The 26,830-nt window shown below is 43.4% G+C and overlaps 1 long non-coding RNA gene across 2 annotated transcripts; it reads right to left on the reverse strand.

Annotated features, from left to right (window-relative positions):
• Window positions 1-21,682: 21,682 nt before the first annotated feature.
• LOC123086002 (uncharacterized) lies at window positions 21,683-24,315 on the reverse strand. Of its 2 annotated transcripts, XR_006440256.1 has the most exons (4): window positions 23,908-24,313; window positions 22,530-22,844; window positions 22,035-22,114; window positions 21,683-21,929 (listed from the first exon to the last, which is right to left on the reverse strand). It is a non-coding gene; the product is annotated as an uncharacterized lncRNA (long non-coding RNA). The 2 variants fall into 2 exon arrangements; XR_006440255.1 differs by having other exon boundaries at window positions 22,035-22,844; window positions 23,908-24,315.
• Between the last annotated feature and the right edge of the window lie 2,515 nt (window positions 24,316-26,830).

The raw sequence follows: 26,830 nt of genomic DNA on the forward strand, positions 1-26,830 counted from the left end.
CCTAAAACAAAACTAGAAGAAAATAAAATAAAACCTTTTATTTTGCTGTAAATAAAAGTTCACCCTCTGTATCTACAGAAACTAATCTAAAATAAATTATAACACGTAAAATAAAATTTTAAAATAACTATAACAACAGAAAACAACAGCAAGCTAAAAAGACTAGAAAAGCTTATTTTCGAGTAAAACTATTTTTAATAAAATCTATAAATACCTAAATTAATCATACTGCTAGGCAAGGTCAAAACAAAGCAGTGACAAAAAGAATCACCTGAAAATATTAATTCTAGCTCAATTTATAGCAGAAATACTAATTTGACTAAAACTAATATAAAACAATTTTTATAAAACTTAACCATGGCCGAATCTATTTTCTACAAAATCTATAGGAAATTTGTAAACTAATAAAAAAATCAACTAAAAATAATAAATAACATAAAATATATAGATTTAACAAGATTGGAACTATTCTGTTTTAAAACCAAAACAAAAAAACTAAAAAAAACTAACGCGATAACGGGCCGAAACAGTGAGCGCTCTAAAACTATACAACACCTAAGTGCTTATAGACCAATGCGCCCACGGGCTAACAGAAATAAACCGATCGGCCGGTCCAACTAAACCGCAACTTAAAATAAACTGATCTAACCGAAACTAAACCAGTCTACTAAAGAAAAACCAAACTCTTTGCGTGATCTAATCTAGGCCCTAGATTCGAGATCTAACAGTGGAGGAAGATCCGGTGGCTTACATCGGCGGTCGACGGCGAGGTGGGCTCGGGCGTTGGTGGTTGAGGTGCTTCGGTGGTCTGGGGCGGCGGTGGCAACGTCGGGGCGATGCGGCGGAGCGAGGCGGAGACAGTGGTGGAGTTGTTGGAGCTCAGGGACGACAGAAACGGCCGGGGCGTCGATGACATTGTCCTGGTGAGCCGCACCTCCAGCGAAGAGCAGCGGTTCTCGGGCGGCTCCCTGTAGGCATCGAGGACAGAACGGGCGGCAGACTGCAGCAGCGGCGACGAGATTGGTTCGGCGATGGCGGTGGCTGTGGTGGGTTGTGAAGTTGGGGTTTAAGGGGGTTCTGGAAGGAGAGGTGGGCGCTTTTATAGGGCACGTTACTTGGGGAGGAGGTCGAGTCGGGCTAGGGTTTTGAGAGGGGCGCGGACGTCGAGGGCGTTGGGCGCGAGCGAGATGCGCGGGCGCGGCTTGTGGGAGGAGGCAAACGGGGTGGGGTCGGCGCTCCAGTGAGAGAGGAAGAGAGGAGAGGGATCGGGCGACTGAGGGGGAGGGGGTTCGGGCGTAGCGCGGGTGGAGCAGCCAGCGACCGAGCCGGCCTGCTATGGCCTCTATGTATCCCTATGGCCTCTATGTATCCCAACAAATATTTTCCAGCAAAACTTCACAAAACTAATAGCAACTACTCATAGGGATACATAGAGGCCATAGCAAGCATTCAAACTACTTAGAACACTAAGAATTGAACATGCAAGCACATCTACAGCTGCACCAAGAGTAACTATTTATTCAAAGTATAAACCACTAAAATAAAAGCTAATTGGACAAATGGTGGAGTCACATACCAAGCAACAATCCCCGAAACAGTTTCAAAAACGGAGCTTCAAGCAAAGAGATCGAAATCCGCCGGTTTGAGCTCAAGGACATGGGAGAGAGAGCAAGAGTGTTTTTTCTGGAGGTAGGTGACAATGTGGGCTAAAGAGATAAGTGAGGGGGTCCACGCGGGCACCACAACCCCCCAGGGGGCGCCAGGGGGTGCTGGCGCGCCCAGGTGGGTTGTGCCCACCTAGTGCACCCCCTCTGGTTATTTTTACACCAAAAATTCTTAAATATCCAAGAAAAAATCATATAAAATTTTCAGAGCATTATGAGAACTTTTATTTTTGGGTCATTTTTTATTGCACGGAAAATTCAGAAAACAGACAAAACATGGCATTTATTTTATTTAACTAATAAAAACAGAGAATAAAAAGTAGGGACAGAATGTAGTGCTTACTAAATTCATCAACTTCATACCGTTCAAAAGTGATCCATTAATAAGGTTGATCAAGTCTTATTAAGAACCACTTTCGATTAGCATGAAACCGAAGAACATTCGTAAATCACTAAGGTACCTCAATGGGGATTTTTATTTCCCCAACAATAAGCATTTCATATTTCTTTTTGACAGTAGGCAGAGGTATTGAAAACTTCCAATAGTGATTGTCGAAGATTTTTCAATAAACATTAATACCATTCACTTGGAATTGTTTCTTCAGAAAGTGCACCGTATGCTCATTACCATTAATATGAAAAGTGACCTTGCTTTTATTGCAATCAATAACAGCCCCTGCAGTATTCATGAAGGGTCTACCAAGGATAATCGACATGTTGTCATCCTCGGGCATCTCAAGTATAACAAAGTCAGTCAAAATAGTAACATTAGCAACAACAACAGGCACATCCTCATAGATACCGATAGGTATGGTAGTTGATTTGTCAGCCATTTGCAAAGATATTTCAGTAGGTGTGAGTTTATTCAAGTCATGTCTTTTATATAAAGAGAAAGGCATAACACTAACACCAGCTCCTAAATCACACAAAGCCGTTTTCACATAATTCTTTTGATGGAGCAAGGTATAGTTGGTATACCCAGATCTCCAAGTTTTTTAGGTAATCCATCTTTAAAAGTATAATTAGCAAGCATAGTGGAGATTTCAGCTTCCGGTATTTTTCTCTTATTTGTGATGATGTCTTTCATATACTTTGCATAAGGAGGCATTTTAAGGATATCTGTCAAGCGAGTACGCAAAAAGACTAGCCTCAGCATTTCAGCAAAGCATTCAAATTCTTCATCATCATTCTTTTTAGTTGATTTGGATGGAAAAGGCATAGGTTTTTTAACCCACGGTTCTCTTTCTTTACCATGTTTTCTAGCCACAAAGTCTCTTTTGTCATATCTTTTATTCTTAGCTTGTGGGTTATCAAGATCAACATGTGGTTCTATCTCAACATCATTGTCTGGTTCTTTTTCATTGGTTGGTTGAGAGTCTTCATGAACCTCATCATTATATTTCTCATTATCATTAGGTGAATGTTCATTACCAGATTGAGTTTCAGCATCAGAGATAGAAACTTCATTTTCATTATCAGGAGGTTTTTCTATTTCAGGTTCACTAGAAGTGTGCGAAGTCCTATCATTTTTCTTTTTTCCTTTTCTTTCTAGAAGGACTAGGTGCACTAGTGTTGTTTCTTTGTGAACCTTGTTCTATTCTTTTTGGGTGTCCCTCAGGATAAAGTGGTTCCTAAGTCATTTTACCTCCTCTAGTTGCAACTCTAACAGCAAATTCATGCCTATTATGATTCATTTCATCAAGTAATTCTCTTTATGATTTAGCAACTTGTTCTAGTTGGGTTTGAACCATAGAAGTATGTTTTCCAACACCTCTAACATCATTTTATATTCTAAATAACAGGTCACTCAAGCGAGCAACCATATCAGAATTACATTTCAATTGTTTCATAACATTTGCATTGAAGTGATCTTGTTTTCTAATGTAGTTTTCAAACTCATAAATGCATTGACTAGGATGCATATTGTGAGGATTATCATTTTCATTAAACTTCATAAGAGAATTTACCTCTACCACCTTAGGCAGTGGTGGTGTATTAAACCCATGTATTTCTTCAATAGGAGGTAGTTTTTTCACATAACAGCTTTAATACCTTTTTCCTTCATGGATTTCTTTGCCTCTTGCATATCTTCAGGACTAAGATATAATATACCCCTCTTCTTCGGAGTGGGTTTAGGCGTGGTTCAGGAATAGTCCAATCATCATAATTTTTCAATATGTTATTCAATAATTCTTCAGCTTGAGCAATAGTTTGTTCCCTGAAAACACAACCAACACAACTATCTAGGAAGTCCCTAGAAGCATCGGTTAGTCCATTATAGAAGATATCAAGTATTTCTTTTTTCTTAAGAGGATGATCAGGAAAAGCATTAAGCAATTTGCAAAGCCTCCCCCAAGCTTGTGGGAGACTCTCTTCTTTAGTTTGAGCAAAGTTAAATATTTCCTGTAAGGCAACCTGTTTCATATGAGTAGGAAAATATTTTTCAGAGAAGTAATAAACCATATCCCGGGGACTATGCACACAACCAGGAGTAAGAGTATTGTACCATGCTTTAGCATCACCCTTTAATGAGAAAGGAAATAATTTGAGAATAAAGTAATAACGAGTTTTCTCATCATGAGTAAAAAGGGTGGCTATATCATTCAACTTAGTAAGATGTGCCACAACAGTTTCAGTTTCATAACCATGGAAAGGATCAGATCTGACCAGAGTAATTAACTCTGGGTCAAAAGAGAATTCATAATCCCTATCATCAATAAAGATAGGTGAAGTAGCAAACTTTGGATCACATTTCATCCTAGCATTCAGAGATTTTTCTTTATACTTGCATAATAGTTTCTCTAGATTATCTCTATCATTACAAGCAAGAATATCTCTAGTTTCTTCTTCACTCATAACATAACCTTCCGGCACCTTAGGCAATTCATATCTAGCAAGGCTAGTTCTAGCAGGTGTTTCAGGAATTTTAGTTTCAAGCTCATTATCAGATTCCACAACATCATGTTGTATTACTCTAGTAATTTGTTCATCAAGAAAATCACCAAGTGGCACATCATCATTATCAAGCAAGGTACTAGCATCATCATAAGCATCATTCATAGTGGAAGTAGCATCATAAATAACTTGCGACATATCAGGATTAATAGCATGCGGTGGTGTTGCAAGTTTACTCATAACAGAAGGTGAATCTAAGGCAGAACTGGATGGCAGTTCCTTACCTCCCCTCGTCTTAGATGGATAAAGCTTAGTCTTTGGATCCTTCAGATTCTTCATAGTGATAATATGATAATAATCCCAAGTGACTCAAAAAATATAGCTATGTTCCCTGGCAACGGCGCTAGAAAAAGGTCTTGATAACCCACAAGTATAGGGGATCGCAACAGTTTTCGAGGGTAGAGTATTCAACCCAAATTTATAGATTCGACACAAGGGGAGCCAAAGAATATTTGAAGGTATTAGCAGCTGAGTTGTCAATTCAACCACACCTGGAGATTAATTATCTACAGCAAAGTGATTAGTAGCAAAGTAGTTTGATAGTTTTGATAGTAGTGACAGCAGCAATAGTAACAGTAACAATGATAGCAGTAATTTTGTAGCAAGTGTAACAGTGATGATAGAAGTAGTAACTTAGCAGAAACAATATGGAAAAGTTCGTAGGCATCGGGTCGGTGACTTGTTGGATGATATTCATCATGTGACAGTTATAACCTAGGGCGATACGGCACTAGCTCCAGTTCATCGATATAATGTAGGCATGTATTCCGTAAATAGTCATACGTGCTTTATTAAAAGAACTTGCGTGACATCTTTTATCCTACCCTCCCATGACAGCGGGGTCCATATTGGAAACTAAGGGATATTAAGGCATCCTTTTAATAGAGAACCGGAACAAAGCATTAACACATAGTGAATACATGAACTCCTCGAACTATGATCATCACTGGGAGTGGGCACGGTTGTTGTCACTCCGGGGTTGCCGGATCATAAAACGTAGTAGGTGACTATAACTTGCAAGATCGGATCTAGAACATGGATATAATGATGATAACATAAACAGTTCAGATCCGAAATCATGGCACCCGGGCCCAAAGTGGCAAGCATTAAGCATGGCAAAGTCATAGCAACATCAATATAAGAACATAGTGGATACTAGGGATCAGGCCCTAACAAAACTAACTCGATTATATGATGAATCTCATCCAACTCCACACCGACCAGCGAGCCTAGGAAGGAATTACTCACTCCCGGTGGGGAGCATCATGGAATTGGCGATGGAGAAGGGTTGGTGATGATGAAGAACGAAGATCCCCTCTCCGGAGCCCCAAACGGACTCCAGATCTGCCCTCCCGAGGAAGAACAGGGCTTGGCGGCGGCTCCGTCTCATGGATCGCCATAATTCTTTCTCCTTGTTTTTTCTGGAATAATTTGATTTTATAGTATCACGGGGGTCATCAATGGGGCCACCAGGTGGGTACAACCCACCTGGGCATGCCAGGAGAGAGGGGCGCGCCCTGGTGGGTTGTGCCCACCTAGGGGCCCCTCTCTGGTGGGTCTTGGCTCCAGAAATTCTTATTATTGGTATAAAAAATCCTCGCAAAGTTTCGTTCCATTCCGAGAACTTTTATTTCTACACAAAAACAACACCATGGTAGTTCTGCTGAAAACATCGTCAGTCCTTGGTTAGTTTCATTCAAATCATGCAAATTAGAGTCCAAAACAAGAGGAAAAGCATGAGAAAAAGTAGATACGTTGGAGACGTATCATTAATCACATGGCGATGTGAACTAGAGTATTGACTCTAGTAAACTCTTTGGGTGTTGGTCACATGACGATGTGAACTATGGGTGTGAAATCACATGGTGATGTGAACTAGGTTATTGACTCTTGTGCAAGTGGGAGACTGAAGGAAATATGCCCTATAGGCAATAATAAAGTTGTTATTTTATATTATATTTCCTTATTCATGATAAAGATTTGTTATTCATGCTAGAACTTTATTGATCGGAAACTTAAATACATGTGTGAATACATAAACAAACACCGTGTCCCTAGTAAGCCTCTACTAGACTAGCTCGTTGTTCAAAGATGGTTAAAGTTTCCTAACCATGGACATGTGTTGTCATTTGATAACGGGATCACATCATTAGGAGAATGATGTGATGGACAAGACCCATCCGTTAGCTTAGCATAATGACAGTTCAGTTTATTGCTATTGCTTTCTTCATGTCAAATACAAATTCCTTCGACTACGAGATTATGCAACTCCCGGATACCGAAGGAATACCTTGTGTGCTATCAAGCATCACAACATAACTGGTGAAGGAAATATTCCCTAGAGGCAATAATAAAGTTGTTATTTTATATTTTCTTATTCATGATACAGGTTTATTATTCATGCTAGAATTGTATTGATCAGAAACCTTAATACATGTGTGAATACATAAACAAACACCGTGTCCCTAGTGATCCTCTACTAGACTAGCTCGTTGATCAAAGATGGTTAAGGTTTCCTAATCATAGACATGAGTTGTCATTTGATAACGGGATCACATCATTAGGAGAATGATGTGATGGACAAGACCCATTCGTTAGCTTAGCATAATGATCGTTTAGTTTTATTGTTATTGCTTTCTTCATGTCAAATACATATTCCTTCGACTATGAGATTATGCAACTCTCGGATACTGGAGGAATGCCTTGTGTGCTATCAAAAGTCACAACATAACTGGGTGATCATAAAGATGCTCTACAGGTATCTCCGAAGGTGTTTGTTGGCTTGGCATAGATCGAGTTTAGGATTTATCACTTCGAGTATCAGAGAGGTATCTCTAGGCCCTCTCAGTAATGCACATCATAAGAAGCCTTGCAAGGAAAGTGACTAATGAGTTAGTTACAGGATGATGTATTGCAGAATGAGTAAAGAGACTTGCCGGTAACAATATTGAACTAGGTATGTGGATACTGACGATCGAATCTCGGGCAAGTAACATACCGATGGACAAAGGGAATAACATATGTTGTCATAATGGTTTGACCGATAAAGATCTTTGTAGAATATGCAGGAGCCAATATGAGCATCCAAGTTCCGCTATTGGTTATTGACCGGAGAGGTGTCTTGGTCATGTCTACATAGTTCTCGAACCCGCAGGGACCGCACGCTTAACATTCGTTGACAATATTGTATTATATGAGTTATGTGATTTTGTGACCGAATGTTGTTCGGTGTCTGGGATGAGATCACAGACATGAGGAGGAGTCTCGACATGGTCGAGAGGTAAATATTGATATATAGGACAATAGTATTCGGACTCCGAAAGTGCTTCGGATGGTACCGGGTATATATCAGGTCATCCCCGGCAAAAGATATGGGCCTTATGGGCCAAGATTGGAAATGCACCAGCCACAAGGGGCTGGTGCGCCCCACATATGGGCCGGCCAGGGATGGAGAAGGAAAGGGGAAGGGAGAATGGCAAGTGTGGATTAGGATTCCCACTTCCTTCTCTCTCCCCCCTCTTTCCTCCCCCCTCCATCAAATATGGCAGGGGGCGCAGGGCAGGGAAACCTCAAGGGGGACGGCGGCCAGCCCTTGGGCGTCTCCTGGCCTCTCCCCTCCCCCTCCCACCTATATATATATATATATATATATATATATATGTGGGGAGGGGGCGCCTAGAACACACAACATCAATTGTTTGCCATGTGTGGCGCCCCCCTCCACAGTTTACACCCTCGGTCATATTCTCGCGGTGCTTAGGCGAAGCCCTGCAAGGATCACTTCACCATCACTGTCACCACACTGTCGTGCTGACGGAACTCATCTACTACCTCGACACCTTGCTGGATCAAGAAGGCAAGGGACGTAACCGAGCTGAACGTGTGCAGAACTCGGAGGTGCCATACGTTCAGTACTCGATCGGTGGAGCGTGAAGAAAGTTTGACTACATCAACCGCATTGTGAAACGCTTCCACCTACAGTCTACAAGGGTACATAGACACACTCTCCCCCTTGTTTCTATGCATCTCCTAGATAGATCTTGCGTGAGCGTAGGAATTGTTTTGAAATTGCATGCTACATTTCCCAACTATTGGGTGATCATAAAGATGCTCTACAGGTATCTCCGAAGGTGTTTGTTGAGTTGGCATAGATCGAGATTAGGATTTGTCACTCCAAGTATCGGAGAGGTATATCTAGGCCCTCTCGGTAATACAAATCATAAGCTAGCAAGCAAATGAATAAGGATTTAGTCACAATGTGATGTATTACGGAATGAGTAAAGAGACTTGTCGGTACTGAGATTGAACTAGGTATGAAGATACCGACGATCGAATCTCGGGCAAGTAACATACCGTTGGACAAAGGGAATTACATATGTTGTCATAATGGTTCAACCTCATTGATATGCATCTCCTAGACATGATGTGGAGTCTCAAAATGGTTGAGAGGTGAAGATTGAGATATATGACGATGGTATTTGGACACCAGAAGTGTTTCGAGGCCTACCGGGAAGGAATCGGGTCATCGGAAGGGGTTTCGGGCACCCCCTGGCAAGTTATGGGCCTTATGGGCCAAAGGAGGGGACATACCAGCTCACAAGCTTGCTGGTGTGCCCCCTCCCTTGTTTGGCCAGCCCTAGGGAAGGAAAAGGGGGAGGGCCAGCCCCTCCTGCCTTTCCCTCTCATGGGAGAAAGGAAAGGGGAGGCACCCTCCCCTGCCTTTCCCCGCACTCCAAATAAGGAAACTGGAGTGGCGGCTTGGGATGGACCCCAAGTAGGATTCCTCCTACTTGGGCGCCTCCTTTGGCTGCTCCTCCCTCCCACCCACCTATATATATGTGGGAGGGGGGTGCCTAGCACACAACAAACAATTGCCTAGCCGTGTGTGGCGCCCCCTCCACCGTTTACACCCCGGCCATATTTTCGTAGTGCTTAGGTGAAGCCCTGCAGAGATCACTTCACCATCACCGTCACCATGCCGTCGTGCTGCTAGAACTCATCTACTACCTTGCTGTCTTGCTGGATCAAGAAGGCGGAGGACGTCACCAAGCTGAACGTGTGCAGAACGCAGAGGTGCCATACGTTCGGTACTTGATCGATTGGAGCGCGAAGAAGTTTGACGACATCAACCACATTGTTAAACGCTTCCTCTTACGGTATATGAGGGTACATAGACATACTCTCCCCCTCATTGCTATGCATATCCATGGATAGATCATTGCGTGTGCGTAATTTGTTTTGTTTTCCATGCAACGTTTCCCAACATCTGCTGGCTGGCATTTTCCAAACTAAAATCAAAATATACGTAAAAACATGTATGATTAATATAGTGCTCACTGCAATAGAATATATCCAAATGCCTAATGAGAAATGATAACTGAATTTATGGCAATCGAAATTACAATAAATAGTTTTGCTCATGCTAGTTATTAACTAAACAAGCCTATTCTCTCTCATTTACCTTGACACACACATTTGTAGGAACGAAGTGTGTCTACCAGAGGGGGGGTGAATGGGAGTTTTAAATTTTCTTCGGAAAACGTAAAAATCTCTAAGAATACAACAACAAAACGAATGAAAGTAGAGTACCGAAGGGAAACTAAGACATGCATCGAGGTTAATCATACAAAAAATGCATTGAAGGTAAACATGGGTGACAGAGATAACCGAGGATGCTTGAGGGTGACCAAGTATTTGTTCGACCAGTTCGTCCTTCTGCACAAGGACTACGTGTGCTTGTAGGGGCTGTGACTTAACACGGAAGATAAACTCTCTTCACCCTATTCTCCTCGACAATCGATTCATCAACCGATGCCGATTACTCGTGGTAGATACTTGAAGGCGATCTCTGAACCTTTACAGACTTCTTATTCGAGAACCACAATCACTATTGGTCTGTAAAGAAATTGACACCTAACCTTCTAGAGAGTTTGCAGCTCTCGAGAGTAATAGGCGGAGCGTACTAAACTTAGATTCCAGTGGTGCTGAACCACTATCTAATTCTTCGGCTCTAGGGTTTTTCTCTCGGTGGATTTTATACTCAAATGGCTCAGAGTGTGGGTTGCTCAACAATCTTCTTAGAATCGAATGGAGCAGCCACCGAACAAAGCCAGCGCGGGGTGGCTATTTATAGCCGCAACCTTCCCTGATGGGAAATGACCATTTTGGACACGAGGTCCAGCCAATGGCCAACCGACACGTTCACAATAGTCGGATTTTGGAGTAATGGTAACATTACTTGAGGAACAAGTAATGCTAACTCCTCGGTCCGAGTCAAATCTCTCGCAGCAAGGAAGATCATAGTCTCTTGCTTGCAAGTATTTGCTCGGAGCACAAAGAGATTTCTCCCACAACTTTCATAGGATTTGGGTTTAGCATCAGAGGATCAAAGCTTCAACCGCTACACCCTTCTTATTAGTATGGTGGTCCTATGACTCAATGAAAGAAGAAGACTAACAAAACAAAAGGTACATCTTCACTTCGTCTTCATTTTTCCTCGAACGTAGTCATATGCTTCAAACAGGCACCGAACCAATTGCTTGATCTTCTGCAATTTTTAGGGGTCACTCTTGTTAGCTTCATCTTCGGTGATAACCTTCGCTGCAGGGATGAAAATGGAGCGAAAACGGACGGAACTGAGTGCTATCATATTTGTTTTCACATTTATTTGCAGAAGCGGAAACGAATACAGAAACCCCAGAAATTAATACGGAAACATATACTACCGGAAACGGACACGGAGCAAATACAATGCGGATATGGAAACAGAAAAAGGCATTGATCGGAACTTAAAAACCCCTTGAATCGTAGAGAAATACACAAAAACAAACAAATTTAATGAGTTGTTATCATGGCTACAAAATAATACCATTATGTTAGCAACTTAGCATAGTATTGTAGTAGTATCAGACAATTGCGTATAGGGTCAAGCTGAGTATATGTGTGGTAGTAGAAGTTGGGCCTCAGATCCATTCTACTAATTATGTCATTGTGTTCTATTTGGTGGTAGGGCTACAAAGTAGTTATATGTCTATAGTAAAAACAAAAATTCCATGTTCACGGAAACGGAAAGTTCCGTTTCCATGCATGTTCCACCGGAAAACACCATTCCATTTTTGTTTCCGTTTCCGCATAAAAAATTCCAGTTCCATTTCCGTTTTGCAAATTTCCGTTAGTTTCCACTCCATTTTCATCCCTACTTCGCTGCCACGCAGAAAGATTATCTTCATCGTGTGCATCAAACTCCTCGATACTTCAGGGACCTGTTACTCTGTGTGCACTGGCAAACACATAAGTCCCATACTGTTTATGTCAACAAACTCGAAAACATAAGGGGCCTATCATTGCACCAACAATCTCCCCCTTTTTGGACGGTTGTTGACAAAACAGATAATCATCAAAGTGAAGATAGTTAAGTGAAATATAGATCGAACAAGAGTGAACTTGCATTGCTTGTCTCGATGATGAAATATACCCCCTAGATATATGCAGGGTTAATAATTTTAGATAAGATCCACTGCAATTCAATAACTTGTTCGGAGGATTTTTTAGTCATGCGAGGTAATGATTCACACTGATGGTAAGTAATCGAACGAGAAAATAATGCAATCACTTATGACTTCTGTCAATAGTTCCATCTGCAAAACAAATGCTTCGAGAGAATATAGCGCAGGGGGAGGGGTTATTAATATTATAGCCCATATCAGAAGTTTACATCAAATCACATAAAGTGGCACAAATAGTCTCAAAAGGTAGAGCAAATAAACACGGAGACCAAATCCAACAGAGCAAATCTATCGAAACTCTCAATGTCATTCTCCCCCTTTTTGTCAACCAGTGTAAAAAAGGTGACGAATAACATGAGTGCAAAATAGGAGAATTTGATTCACTTTGAGGCATCGCCTGAAGAACTTCCCGAAGAAGTTTCTGATTCGGAGGTGGCTGGAACATCTTCATCGTAAGCAGCTGCAGCAGACCCTTCAAGACTGGCTTGGGGCTGAGAAGATGAAGGCACAGTGGGATCATCCTATTGAGATTTGCGAGATAGAATGTTCCCTTCAGCAGGTTTATCTACGGGCGAGGTTGCTTCTGACTCGTCGAGCAGCTTGCGCAGCTGAAACCAAAGTAAATTAGTTGTTGGTTCACGAGCTAGAAGAGGTGGAGTGATTCAATCTTGAAAATCTCTAGATGAAAACCCTTGATCAATGTACTCATAGAGTTCTTTGAGATGAGACACTACTGTAGGATGCTGCTAACGCGACACTATGACCAGAGACCCTTCAAAGAAACTGTGTGCGATGCAATAATCACAAACGGTGGTGTAAAAAACCCGTCAAAAAGGTGCAAAACGTTTGTGATGGTGGATGCATCAAACACATTTCAAATTTTAGTTGTGTGTGCGATGTAGGGAATACGGTTCAGTTCAATTAACTATTTGTGATGAGGAGGAACAAAAGAAATGGGCAACCAGATGAAGGTGTGTGCGATATATAGCATACGGTTCACCCGGATGAACTATTTGTGATTAGGCAACACAAAATAAACGGTCAGCCAGATCAAGGTGTGTGCGATATGCGACATGCGGTTCATTCGGATGAACTATTTGCTTTGAGCCAAGAGAACAGAAACGGTTCAATATAACACGATGTGTGTGATACGCGACAAACAGGTCTGTAATCGGAAACGTGTGGGAATACCTATAACAACACAGACGATTCCTGTTAACAAGCCGTGTGTGTTGTGAGCAAACGATTGCTGGTATACAATTGTGAGTGATTGATGAAAACATCACCGACGGGTTCCATTGTTTAGTCCATGTGCAATGTGATTTTCTTTGTCCGCACAACATATATACTTAAAATGACAACATTGCATTGCATAACCAAATTAAGCATACAATTACGCAAGTGACTACACACATAACATTTCCACACACCAAAGTAAGCAAATACATCACTACTGCAGGATGGTCCAAACGCGACACTACGATCAGAGACCCTTCGACGAAACTGTGTGCGATGCCATAATCACAAACGGTGGTGTAAAAGAACCATAAAAAAGGTGAAAAACATTTGCGATGATGGATGCATCAAACACGGTTCATATTTTAGTTGCGTGTGCGATGCAGGGCATATGACTCAGTTCAATTAACTGTGTGCGACAAGGAGGAACAAAAGAAATGGGTAGCCGGATGAAGGTGTGTGCGATATACAACATACGGTTCACTAGGATGAACCGTGTGTGATTATGCAACACAATGGAAACGGTTCAACAGAACAAGATGTGTGTGATACGCGACAAACATGTCCGTAATCAGAAATGTGTGCGAAGACCAATAATAGCACAGGCGATTGCTGCTAATAAGCAGTGTGATTTGCTCTGTCTACAGAAGAATAACATGTGTGTGTATATATATTATATAACTGAAATAAGCGTCAAATTACATATGTGACTATACAGATCATTCGGACACACCTCAATAAACAATTGCATGCATTCTAAAGTAGGAGAAATGATCGTCTAGTCATCTACTTCTTGTGATGCTCCCGCCACTGCTCTGTGGCTCGATCCCTCGTCTAGGGCAGGAAGAAGACAGTTCCTCATGTCAATGATCTGCCTGTACATCTCGTAGCTTGTGTACGCGTCCTTGGCCACATACTTGACGTGTTCTTCATCCAGTCTCTCATGCCAAACACTGTGCCAGGCATTCTTGTCCTTCTTTCTCTCTTCCTTCATCTTCGCGTAGTAGGGGTCGATGATGGCCGAGGCAAGGTCAACCAGGGAGTTTAGTTTGATGTTATCACTCCCCCAGACCTTGTAGTGGTGCTGGATGTTGACAAGATTCAGGCATTTCAAGCCCGAAACCTTGAGCGCTTTTAGATCGTTGGTGGTGTCCACCGTAGCGAAATTGTAGTCGGAGCTGTTGATAAACCTGGAGAAATGCTCGCAAGGCCTTGTGGCCAGGTGGTAGTGGTAGACGAGGACGTCATGTCGCACGCACAACTGGGCGACGACAACCTTCTGATCATGCTCGGCACGACCCATGGTGTACTCGAGGTCGAAGCCGACCACTTGGTACTTGTCCTCAGCAAGGAACCGCTCCATAGTTTGGATGGAGCTCTCCACAAAGACCAGATCATTTGTGTACACCATCAAGAGAGCCTTCCCCCTCACGTAGGTGTCCATGACGTGTTGTGTGGTGAATTGCCCGCCATTGTCGTTGTCGGCCGCTTGGAGCACCATTGGAGCCACGGGGAGCGCCATTGGAACCGCTGGATGTCCTCTCTGTATGTGTCCTCGTGGGTGTGCTTATTGTCTCGTGTGAGACGAGAGATGAAGGTAAATGGCTGCAGGAATAAAAAGGGGCCGGGTGGCGTGGCTTCTCGGCGCATCCGATGGCAGTTTTTGCAGCGGGTAACTACATTGTCGCGCCGCGCCCGACGCAACCGCATGCACACGCGCGTGCATGATCGTGCGCCATCCCCAAACACTGCCAGCGCGCGTGGAGGGACGAGGGCAGTGCACCCGGAGGGATGCAAGAGCAGAGCGTGCGCGGCGGGCTGCGAGCAGAGCACGGCACGACCGCCTGAACCGCAAGCAACCACACGCATAGAGCAGTTGAACACGCAGGAAATGGTCGCCTACAAGCCGGCCGACAGTTGTGTCGCTGCGTAGAGAGCGGCCGTGTGTTACTACCTCCGTCTAGTCTATAGTCCCCTTTATATTCTATGCCATACTTTGCCCTCAAATTTAACCAACAAAATGTTAATGCATGTTATAAAAATTATATAGTTGGAAACTATGTTCAAATACGAATCCAACTATATAATCTTTGGCGACATGCATTCGTATTTTAGTAGTTAAATCATACTTATAAACCAGGACGGGGGTATAGTAGGTAATTAAATCACAAACATTTTTTTATTAACCGTATGTGTACGTGGCCTTTCGTCCTCCTCCCGCACATCTTGTCACCCCGTTGTCGCAGACGGCTTACATCGCAAGCTTGCACATCGCGTGGGGGCATTCTTTTGGCCAAACGGTGGCGCCAATGAATCATCGGTGGGACCGTTCCCGCACAACCTCGCAGGTTCCCGCGCAAGCTTCCCACCCGACTCAGTGAAATCCCCCCAAAATCCCAATACTTATTGGCCTGCTATATAAACCCTCACGGCCGTCGAGTCCCGCGTCACATTTTCCCCTCCCTCCCTATAGCTTATCTTGTCTGCTTCTCCCACAATCGCCAATGGCACCAGTCCGTTGTCGTTGCTCAGCCACTCCGCCGTCATCAGGGGACAGCTCCAGCTGGGAGGCTACACCGCGGCGGCGGTGCAGTCCCCAGCGTAGTGTAGTGCGCATGGCGTCCCTGTTGGGTGTGCGCGGAACACCCACCACACGCTTCGCTGCCGCTGCCCATCGGCAGCTGTTGCCGTCACACCACCGTCGAAAGCCAGGGCCATCTCCCGCTCCACCACCGCGGCCCGAAGGCGGGAGGTGGCCGTCGTGGCCGCCACCCCATTGCCGACCACCATTGCCATCACCCGCTCTGCCACCGCGGCTCGAAGGCGGGAGGTGGTGGTCGTGGCGGCCACCCCATCATCGGCTGTCGTGGCCGCCAGCCCATCGTCGACCGCCGGGGTCATCACCTGCTCTGCCACCGCCGCCCGAAGGCAGGAGGCGGAGGTGGATGCCCGCACGTGCGTCAGCAACCTTGCGCGCTACACCGAGTTCCTGTGAGAGGAGGAGGAGTGCCTCATCGAGCACGCAAAGAGCCTTACCGCCGCCGTGGCCGCGGCACATGTCGCCTCAGAGGCGAGGAATCGGGAGATCTACGAGGAGAACCACCGCTTCGAGAGGGGTCTTGTGGAGCGACAGAGGGCGTTCGAGGTGAGCGTCACTGAAGCCGCAGCAGCGGCAGGCACCGTATTGCAGTTGTCCAGCTCGTCGGTAGGCTCCTCCTCCTCTGTCTCTTAGTGAGAGTGCTCGGCAGAGGAGAGGCAGCCAGAAGTAGTACAAAGCCCCTCCGTAGTAGTATTTAGGGGCTATTTTGTTTAGTTCATCTGACTATAGATGTGGTGGAACTGTACAACGTACTTAAAATTAGCTAGTATATATAGTTGAACTAGCTATTTCAGTACGTGGTTGGCAACAATTGGGGAAAAGTTTGGTCGGTTCGGCTGTCGTGTTGAACTGTTTGTATACATTAAGAATGACTGCTTAATCTATGAATGAAATCTATGCTTAATTACAGAATTTTAGTTGCAAAAATTAGATACTGCTAGTGATATTTAGCTTCATATTTTGACAAATGGCAATGTTACTAGATCAACAAATGTCAATCTTTCCAGTTTGACAAATGGCAACATACCCAATATGACAGATGCAAATCTTACCAAATTGTTTGTAAGTGGTTGCACACGAGTCATCCAAAAGAACCATTTGCATTGAAGAGATGCACAAATCCTGCTCTTACTTTGCATACGGTGTTCTATCTAAAAGTTTGCGATCAAGAGCCGCAAAAATCCTGCTCGGCACATTTTCCTTTGGCTTCCCAGGGAAGCTCCCAGTTTGCATACGGGTGTTCTAACTAAAACATTTGCGATGAGTGTTTTATATTTAAAACCATTGATGTTTTTTCAAATAAAATCGTTTGATAAGTCTGTACATTAAGAGAGAAAAATGCAAGTTCGCTCAAACCATATCTTTCATTCAGTCATACTACGAATTTATATTCATATGATCGAGATACAAACACTCCTGTATTAAACCCAAGAAAAATAATATTTCCGGCAGCGGCGGAGACGGCGTGCCATGTTGTCGTTGTCGTTGTCATCCTCCGGGACGCCGTTGTTGAAGTCTTCAATGCAGCACAAAATGTTCTTCACTTGTTAATCAAACATCATGTCGTCCCGGGATCGATGGGCGGGACGCGGAAGGACGGCAGCTGGCGGTGCTGAGAGGTAGCGTTCGACGGCGGCGTCCCGTGACGCTGAGGGGGGCGCCTGCACGAAGAGGAAGGCGGGTGGCCATGGAAGTCAATGGACTCGCTTCCCAGTGAGCCTGTGCAGCGTACAGCTTGCACGCTTCCTTATGAGCCTACACATTCGAGGACAACTTGCACGCCTCTTGGTCAGCCTGCGGACTGGATTGCGCTCGCACACCTCCCGTTCAGTCAAGGTGAAGCAGCTGTCCGCACGACACCTCCTACAGCCATTAAAACCAAGACACGTGGCGTCATGTGAATGATTAACAGAATGCACACGGTTCAAATTATACAAACGTTTGAGATATTAAAGTGGCAGCTATTTTTTCAAAATGCCTTCGTTGGCTGTCATTATTCGAGTGCGCCTTCTCTCGAAATGGACACGAAAAATACCACGACATGTCGGGTGCCATTCCATGATAGCATACCAAGTTTCATGAATTTCAGACGAGTTTTGGATTTACTAGAATTTAAAAATAAAGTATCTCAACATTTTGGCGGCAATCAACGGTGCCCTGGTGTTTGAAATTCATTCCCATTTCTTGCATGGGACCTAAGCATGCACCCAAGGAAACAAATTTGATTTTCAACCAATTTATATGCACTGGAGCATGTGCATGTAGTTCAAATTTCAATTATGCACATAAATGCATTGAAAACTCAGTTAATGCATAAAAATGTCCAAACAAACTCCGAAAAATCACAAAAATTGACACGACACTCCTGTTGTTCTATGTTGACACGAGAAACATTTTGAAAGCAATAAGAGGCAATGGATATTGTTTCGTCCCCAAAGGTGGGATGTTCCCTACCGAAACCATCATGCTTGTTGTGAGAAGCATATACCCAAACCTGCCCCAATTGGGAATTTTTTTTACCACGGCATGTTGATGCCGCTCCATGATAGCATGCCAAGTTTCATGAATTTCAGATGAGTTTTGGATTTACTAGAATTTAAAAACCAGGTATCTCAATGTTTTGCCGGCAATCAACGGTGCCCTGTTGTTTGAAATTCATTCACATTTCTTGCATGGGACCTAAGCATGCACCCAAGGACACAAATTTGATTTTTCAACCAATTTATATGCACTGGAGCATGTGCATGTAGTTCAAATTTGAATTATACACACAAATGCATTGAAAACTCAGTTAATGCATAAAAATGTCCAAACGAACCCCGAAAAATCACAAAAATTGACACAACACTCCTGTTGTTCTATGTTGACACGAGGAAAATTTTGAAAGCAATAAGAGGCAACGGACATCGTTTCATCCCCAAAGGTGGGGCGTTCCCTACCGAAACCATCATGCTTGTTGTGAGAAGCTCTGGTTTGTGAGAAGCATATACCCAAACCTGCCCCAAATGGGACAATTTTTTTACCACAGCATGTAGATGCCGCTCCATGATAGCATGCCAAGTTTCATGAATTTCAGACGAGTTTTGGATTTATTAGAATTTAAAAACCAGGTATCTCAATGTTTTGCCGGCAATCAACAGTGCCCTGGTGTTTGAAGTTCATTCCCATTTCTTGCATGGGACCTAAGCATGCACCCAAGAACACATATTTGTTTTTTGAACCAATTTATATGCACTAGAGCATGTGCATGTAATTCAAATTTGAATTATGCACATAAATGCATTGAAAACTCGGTTAATGCATAAAAATGTCTAAACAAACCCCGAAAAATCACAAAAATTCACACAACACTCCTATTGTTCTATGTTGACACGAGAAAAAAATTGATAGCAATAAGAGGCAATGGATATTGTTTCGTCCCCAAAGGTGGGACGTTCCCTACCGAAAACCATCATGCTTGTTGTGAGAAGCTCCGGTTTGTGAGAAGCATATACCCAAACCTGCCCCAAATGGGACAGAATTTGTACCACGTCATGTTGATGCCGCTCCATCATAGCATGCCAAGTTTCATGAATTTCAGATGAGTTTTGGATTTACTAGAATTTAAAAACCATGCATCTCAATGTTTGCGGCCGAGTGACAGTGGCAGGGTGCTTGACATTCATTTCCATTTCTTGCATTATACCTAAGCATGCAACGAAGAACACATATTTGAATTTTTAACCAATTTATATGCATTAGAGCATGTGCATGCAGTTCAAATTTGAATTATGCACATAAATGCATTGAAAACTCAATTAATGCATAAAAATGTCCAAACGAACCCCAAAAATCCCCAAAATTAACACAACACTCCTGTTGTTTTATGTTGACACTAGGAAAAAATTTGAAATCGAGAAGAGGCAATGGGTATCGTTTCGTCCAGAAAGGTGAAACGTTCCCTACCGAAACCATCAGGCTTGTTGTGAGAAGCTCTGGTTTGTGAGAAGCATATACCCAAACCTACCCCAAATTGGACAAAAAATTTACCACGACATGTTGATGCCGCTCCATGATAGCATGCCAAGTTTCATGAATTTCAGACGAGCTTTGGATTTACTAGAATTTAAAAACCAGGTATCTCAATGTTTGCGGCCGAGTGATGGTGGCAGGGTGCTTGACATTCATTCCCATTTCTTGCATGGGACCTGAGCATGCAACCAAGGACACAGATTTGAATTTTCAACCAATTTATATGCATTAGAGCATGTGCATGTAGTTCAAATTTGAATTATGCATATAAATGCATTGAAAACTCAATTAATGCATAAAAATGTCCAAATGAACCCCGAAAAATCCCAAAAATTGACACAACACTCCTGTTGTTCTATGTTGACACTAGGAAAAAAATTTGAAATCAAGAGGCAACGGATATTGTTTCATCCCCAAAGGTGGCACGTTCCCTACTGAAACCATCACACTTGTTGTGACAAGCTCTGGTTTATGAGAAGCTTATACCCAAACCTGCCCCAAATGGGACAAAATTTTTACCATGACATGTTAATGCCGCTCCATGATAGCATGCCAGGTTTCATGAATTTCGGACGAATTTTGGATTTACTAGAATTACAAAAGCAAGTACGTCGACATTTGCCGGAGAGCCACGGTGCCATGGTGTTCGAATTTCATCCCCATTTCTTGCATGGGACATAAGCATAAACCCATGGACACATATATGATTTTAGAACCCATGTTGGTGCACCAGAGCATGTGCATGTAGTTTAATTTTGAATTGTGCACCTGAAATGGCTAGAAAACCAATTTAATGTATAAAATGTTCAAACGAACCCTGGATAATTCCAATTCTTTTACGACACACATATAGTTGGATGTTCACTACAGATAAAAGGTCTAGTAATTCAAACAATGTCCATTACCGCTGTGACCCCATTATGTAATTCAAATGAAGATGAAAAATCAAGTAGATCACACACAGTTTATTATGACCAACCGTGTGAGATGCAACACAAAATAGCCCAGAGCACCGTCGATGTATAGTACGCCTATGGCTTACACGAGAAGGTGCGTCGGCTACATTCAACATCCGGCGTCTCAAGCACGCTAGCTCGCTCCCCAAATATCATTTCAGTGTTTCAATCGTCGCCGGTGAAAGATGGGCACGTGGACCCGCGTCGTGAGGGCAACTTCGGTGGCCCACTCCGGCGAGAGCGCGGCCGCAGCCGCCATGCGCGTGCTAACAAGGTGCATGAGCACGGTCCAATCTGCAACTGGGCGGCCAATGCAGCCCAAACGGCCTTTGTTGCTTCTCAGGTGGCGGCAGCAACATCCACTACACCATGACAAAACTTAGGAGTCACCTTATCTGCTGGGAGAACTAGCTAGTAGAGGCAAAAAAACTGCCGGGAATAGCTTTTGCCGGCATTTACAAACTGCCCTTGAAAGTCCTGTCGGGAAAAACCATTCCTGGTAGTTAGAGGAAACCCCGGCAGTTCCAATGACCTTCATAGTTAAAGCTTTGCCGGCAGTTAGAAGTACTCCCAGCAAATAGATTTTTCTCGGGAGGCAGACAATCCCGGGCATATAGTAGAATTCCTAGCAGTGAATGTGCCCTTAATTAAGTACACTGCCAACACAAATATCCCCTTCGAGTTCAACCTATCATTTCTCAACTTAATTTTGTACCATAATCTAGAATACAATGTATACATTGAACATCACACATGTAGGGTAATTAAAGTTTCATCATAATATATCTCAACAATACATCATGTTTGCATACATACATAGGTATACATTTGTAGGTTCACAAGTCCAGTACTACATCACATCATACATACATAGATATACATTTAGTACTACATCACAACATACATACATACAAATACATTTGTAGGCTCACAAGTTCAGTACTACCTCACAGCCAAAAGGGCAACAATCCATCATGCATACATACATACATGGGAATATGTCCTGCAAATGTAACATCACGAAATATAACATCTGATTTCAGTTAGATACCGATCCATCCTAGAGTGCTACTTCATCAGGTAGATATTAAAATGTACAAAAACTTACTTCGATTCTAGCAATAGATCCTTTTAGCTTGCAAAACACACGTCTCTAAAATTGTGAGTGCAAGAGTAGTACACAGTAACCTGAAAAAAAGAAGCAACCAATTACGACATCTCACAAGTATTTATGTTCCAGAATAGCTTGCACATACCAATCAGATCAGTCACCAAACCTTCGTCTTGGAAAAATACACACAAGAAAGCAAGAAACACACCAACGCGAGGGGGCCAATTTTTTCCAAGGCCACACAACTCGTCGAGTCCTAAAATGCACTAATGCTTCTTCACATAAAAAATCCATATTTTTCAAGATAACAATCATGTAAACATGGGATAGATGGTATGCAAACCCAAACTAACACTAGAAAGATCAAGTACTGTAGTATTAGAGACAATAAATGTTATGTTAATCCTAACCAGGTGCCAACATACTAAACCACCTACAATAATTGCACTGTAATAGTAACCCTTTATCATAAAAAGTCAATATAGAACTTACAAAAATTAATCTAGCAATAGCAACATGAGGCAGCAATACTTCATGCTCCTCAAAGCCCTAGTGCATGCTGGCGAGAGGAAGCCAATCTTGGTGTCCATCCTCACCATGCACCTGGAGCATTTTTTCCTTTTCTGGAAAAAATAAGAACAAATATGATAGTTTTACTCTAGTAGCAACTCACCATTTTCCTTTAGTAGTGAGCCAAAAAAGCACCCTCTTGACGGTGACGCTGACCCCAATAACATCCGCTTCCGCTCCCTTCAAGCACAAGAGTTTTCTTTCCATTCCGTCTTGTACCATATTTCGCCACTACAACTGCATCACATCATTAAAAGGCATATCACTTTCATAATAGCAAGATAAAAGAACTTTACGAACCATGTATATAGAGTCATAATAGCAAAACACACAAGCCAGTCTAAGAAGCATGCATGTTATCTGTGCATTACCTCTTATTCTAAAACAAATCATGTTATTTATACTAATCACATCAATTCATTACGCTTATTCCAGAGCTTGTCATGTTAAATGTAGATAATTTAATGAGATCATGTACTTTCAGGGAGGGGGCAAACTACAAAATCATGTATCCAAACATCAGGTATGCCATGCAGTTTTACAAGCTCCCGACCATCTTATTTACACAATGAAAGCAACACGACATCTCAGTATCCCACAAACACACCATGGCACAAAATGTGTCATTAAGTATAACTAAAGAACTGCATTTGAGAGCAAAATATTTATGCTAGCTAACTCTAACTCAATTGACAAAAAGTCATCTGGCCACATCGGCATTTTCCAGTACCAGCTTCTAGTCAGAGCAAACTTTATCCACGCATTTCTGAACAACCAAAAATAGCAGCCCACAAAGACCCGGATTCGGTCACATCTATTGGCTCCCTGCATATGCAGAATTGCAAAGCTTCTAGACAGAGCAAACTTGAGCCATGCATTTCTGAACAACCAAGAATAGCAGACCCACAAAAGCCCATATTCAGTCACATCTATTGGCTCTCTGTATATGCAGAATTGTAAGAAAAATATCTGAACAACAACTAGAATTATTATTTGTTCTAAGGCAACGAAGCCAGAATTGAAAGGACTTTCATCACTGCAGAAATTCTAAACAGGACATATGAATTTGATTGATTAAGCTATAGCTGTAGTGGGGATTTGATTTAAATAAGAAGCAAAGAGAGGCTAAAACAGAACACATGCATTTAGTACAGAGTTATCATCCAGCAAATTTCTCCAGAATAAACTTTATTTGAACCACTCAGTTTGCATAACAGAGGAACAAAAAGGTAGAAGAGGGAGTAGCGTACAGACACATGCTGAGGAAAGCAGAATAATAGAGAGGTGGTGGGCGCCAGACCTGTAGGACAGCCCGCGGTGGCGGGGGCACACCATAGGCAACGAGATTTGAACGGCAGGTAAGGCCAGGCTCACCCCACCAGCGCAGCGGCTATGGTGAACGAACCTGCTGCCGCAATATCGATTGTGTGCTGTGGACGGAGGCGAGATCGCCAGGCGGTTCGCGGAGGTCGCCTCCAAATTCGCCGTTGACCTCCGACGATGGCGTGGATGGGGTATGCGAAGACGGTGGCATGGGTGGGGGATGCGAGGGCGGTGGCAGCGGCGTGGGTGGGGGATCCGGGGCGGCAACATTGGGAGGCAGCGGTGCTGCTTGTAGCGCGATGACCATGTCGATGGAGAGTGCGGCGGCTGAGGGAATGAGAGGTGGGGAATGGATGCGGCGAAGGTTAGGGTTGCGTGGTGCTTCCAGTGACTTCTATCGTTCGCATCTCCCGCGGCTGCCTCACGCGCTTTTTGGGCCAAAAAATTTCAGGCCCACCAACGTGCATACGGGCAATGCTTCTGCCCTCATTTACTTTTCAGGGCAGATGGGCCGACCCTAAAGATGCCAGCAGAGACACTGCCCTCCAATGTTAGCTTTTGCCGGCAGATAGCACGCCCTGTAAATTTTTTTCCGGCAGATAAATCTTTGCCGGCAGTATTGGTGACATGAATTCTTAACCTTTCCCTGCAGTTGATTGTCCCTAAAGTTTTGTCGTGGTGTAGTGATCTGCCTCGGGGATATCAACTGGCAAGAGCGGCACAACAACTCTTCATTCCGCAGCGGAGGCCTTAGCCCTGATGGAGCCCGCCCATGACCATGTCGAGGCCACCCATGCCCAGCTCGTGGCGGTCACCGCGCAAATCGAACGAAGCTTCTCCGACAACGGTCGGCAACCCACAGCCGAAGAGCTGGCAATCACCGAGAGCGTTTGAGTAGTCGTCCGTTCCTCTGCTGCATACCTTGCAACAATGGAGCCCGTCCAAGCCCAGATCATGGATTCCCACGCCCACCTCGTGGCGGCCTTTTCCAAAGAGATGGCAGACACGGATGGCGAGATGCTTGCCGAGTATGGTGCGATGGATGCCATGGAGCCCCTTCCCCAGGAGACCGTCGGGCGCGAGCTGGACATGGAGGCAGCGATGGAGATCGACGAGCACCAGCCGTAGTAGTACTCTTTGTTTTGTTTAATTAAGAGCGGCGGTCTTTAATTTGTTAGAGAAATGTTTAGGTTAGCTAGCTCTGTTTAATTGGTGAACTTGCTCGATTAAGAAGTGTGGGTGTGCTGTAGTCTCCTTTGTGTACCCAAATTATGCAATGACGCCGATGACCACTGTAACCATGGAAATTCGAACAAATTTTTTTGACATTCAAACTCATCACACACGGGTTAAGCTATCTGAATCGTTTGTGATGTTCACATATCGTACACAGTTCTGAATAAGGGACTGTGTCTGATGATACTTTGCGCGCCAGTTTTTTTGCTGAAGCGATTCCAAATTTTTGGCTTCTGCGGAAATATCTACCTCCCTGCCCCCCTTACCAAAAGCCACATTTTCCCTATTTCCGCCTTCCTTTCCAAGTTGAAACCTTCACTCCTTGCTTGCAGTGCCGCCTCCACCCCGGCGACCTCCTTCACGCTGCTCGGCCTAGTCTATCCAGGCAGGTAATCCACACCCGACCCCCATCCTCCTCATCCTTCCACATCCCACATGCCCCGACCGCCGGCGCGAGCGCGGCACCTTCCACCCAAATCACCGACCCCTCCACCAAATAAGCGCCGCCCTAAGCCATGGTGCACACAGTATAGCCAGGATCTCAAGGAGCATTTGGCAGCGGAGAAGCAAATCCCGGCTGCACGCGCGGATGAGGTCGCGATGGCTGCTATTCATGACGACCCCTAGATCTTGGAGGATCACCTTGCCATTTGCTAGCTACACCGGTTAAGCATGCTCGGTTTACCTGTTACGTGTGCTGCTCTTGCCTTTCCTTCACAAATTCTAGTGAATTGTGCTATCTAATTTTACCATGCAATCTGTTGCTCTAGTGTATATGTTCTATATGTCGTGTAGTGTGGTGCTCACTTATTAACTATTTTGTTAATTAGTTGTCATCTTCAGTTAACTGTTTGGTTCAACTATGCAAATGTGATGTTCAATTCTTCAGGCTTCAATTTTGTATTGTCTTCCATGTGAGAAATAAATCGAATTTATCTTTACAAAATACATGGCAAACGAATACAATTGCTATATTTCCAAGTTGTCAAGCATGCTTGGTTTGGTTATACATTGTGCAATGTGGTGCTCACTTAACGTTTGGTTCAATTGTGTTGTGGTGTTTAGTTAACTATTTGATTCAATTCTGTAATGCGATGTTCAATAGTTGTGGGTGCATTCTGTTATTGTTTACCATGTGAGGAATAAATTGAATTTGGCTATAGTAAATACACGAGAAACAAATACAATTGCTATATTTCCAAGTTGTTAAGCATGCTTGGTTTGGTTAACTGTTTGATCTTCTATTAGGAGTATGTTATATTGTGCAATGTGGTGCTCAGTTAATGTTTGGTTCATTTGTTGTGGTGTTTAGTTAACTGCTTAGTTCAATTCTGCAATGCGATGTCCAATTGTCATTGGTAGAATTTTGTATTCTTGTGCATGTGAGGAATAAATCGAATTTGGCTGCACTTAATACATGAGAAACATATACAAGTGCTATATTTCCTAGTTCTTAATCATGCTTGGTTTGGATAAATGGGTTTTCCATGTGGCTTGAATTAATCCGATGAATCTGCAATGTGCTTATTTTTCATCAACATATTTTACTGATAGCATGTGAACCCTTTACATAACCTGATACTACCTTATATGTGTTGCAGGGAAACAATGGGAAGCATTGAGGTTTACAATCGAGGTTAGCACGTGCATGGTCCATTGTCTAA

This window comes from Triticum aestivum, chromosome 4A (assembly GCF_018294505.1).
Source record: "Triticum aestivum cultivar Chinese Spring chromosome 4A, IWGSC CS RefSeq v2.1, whole genome shotgun sequence".
NCBI classification, from domain to species: domain Eukaryota; kingdom Viridiplantae; phylum Streptophyta; class Magnoliopsida; order Poales; family Poaceae; genus Triticum; species Triticum aestivum.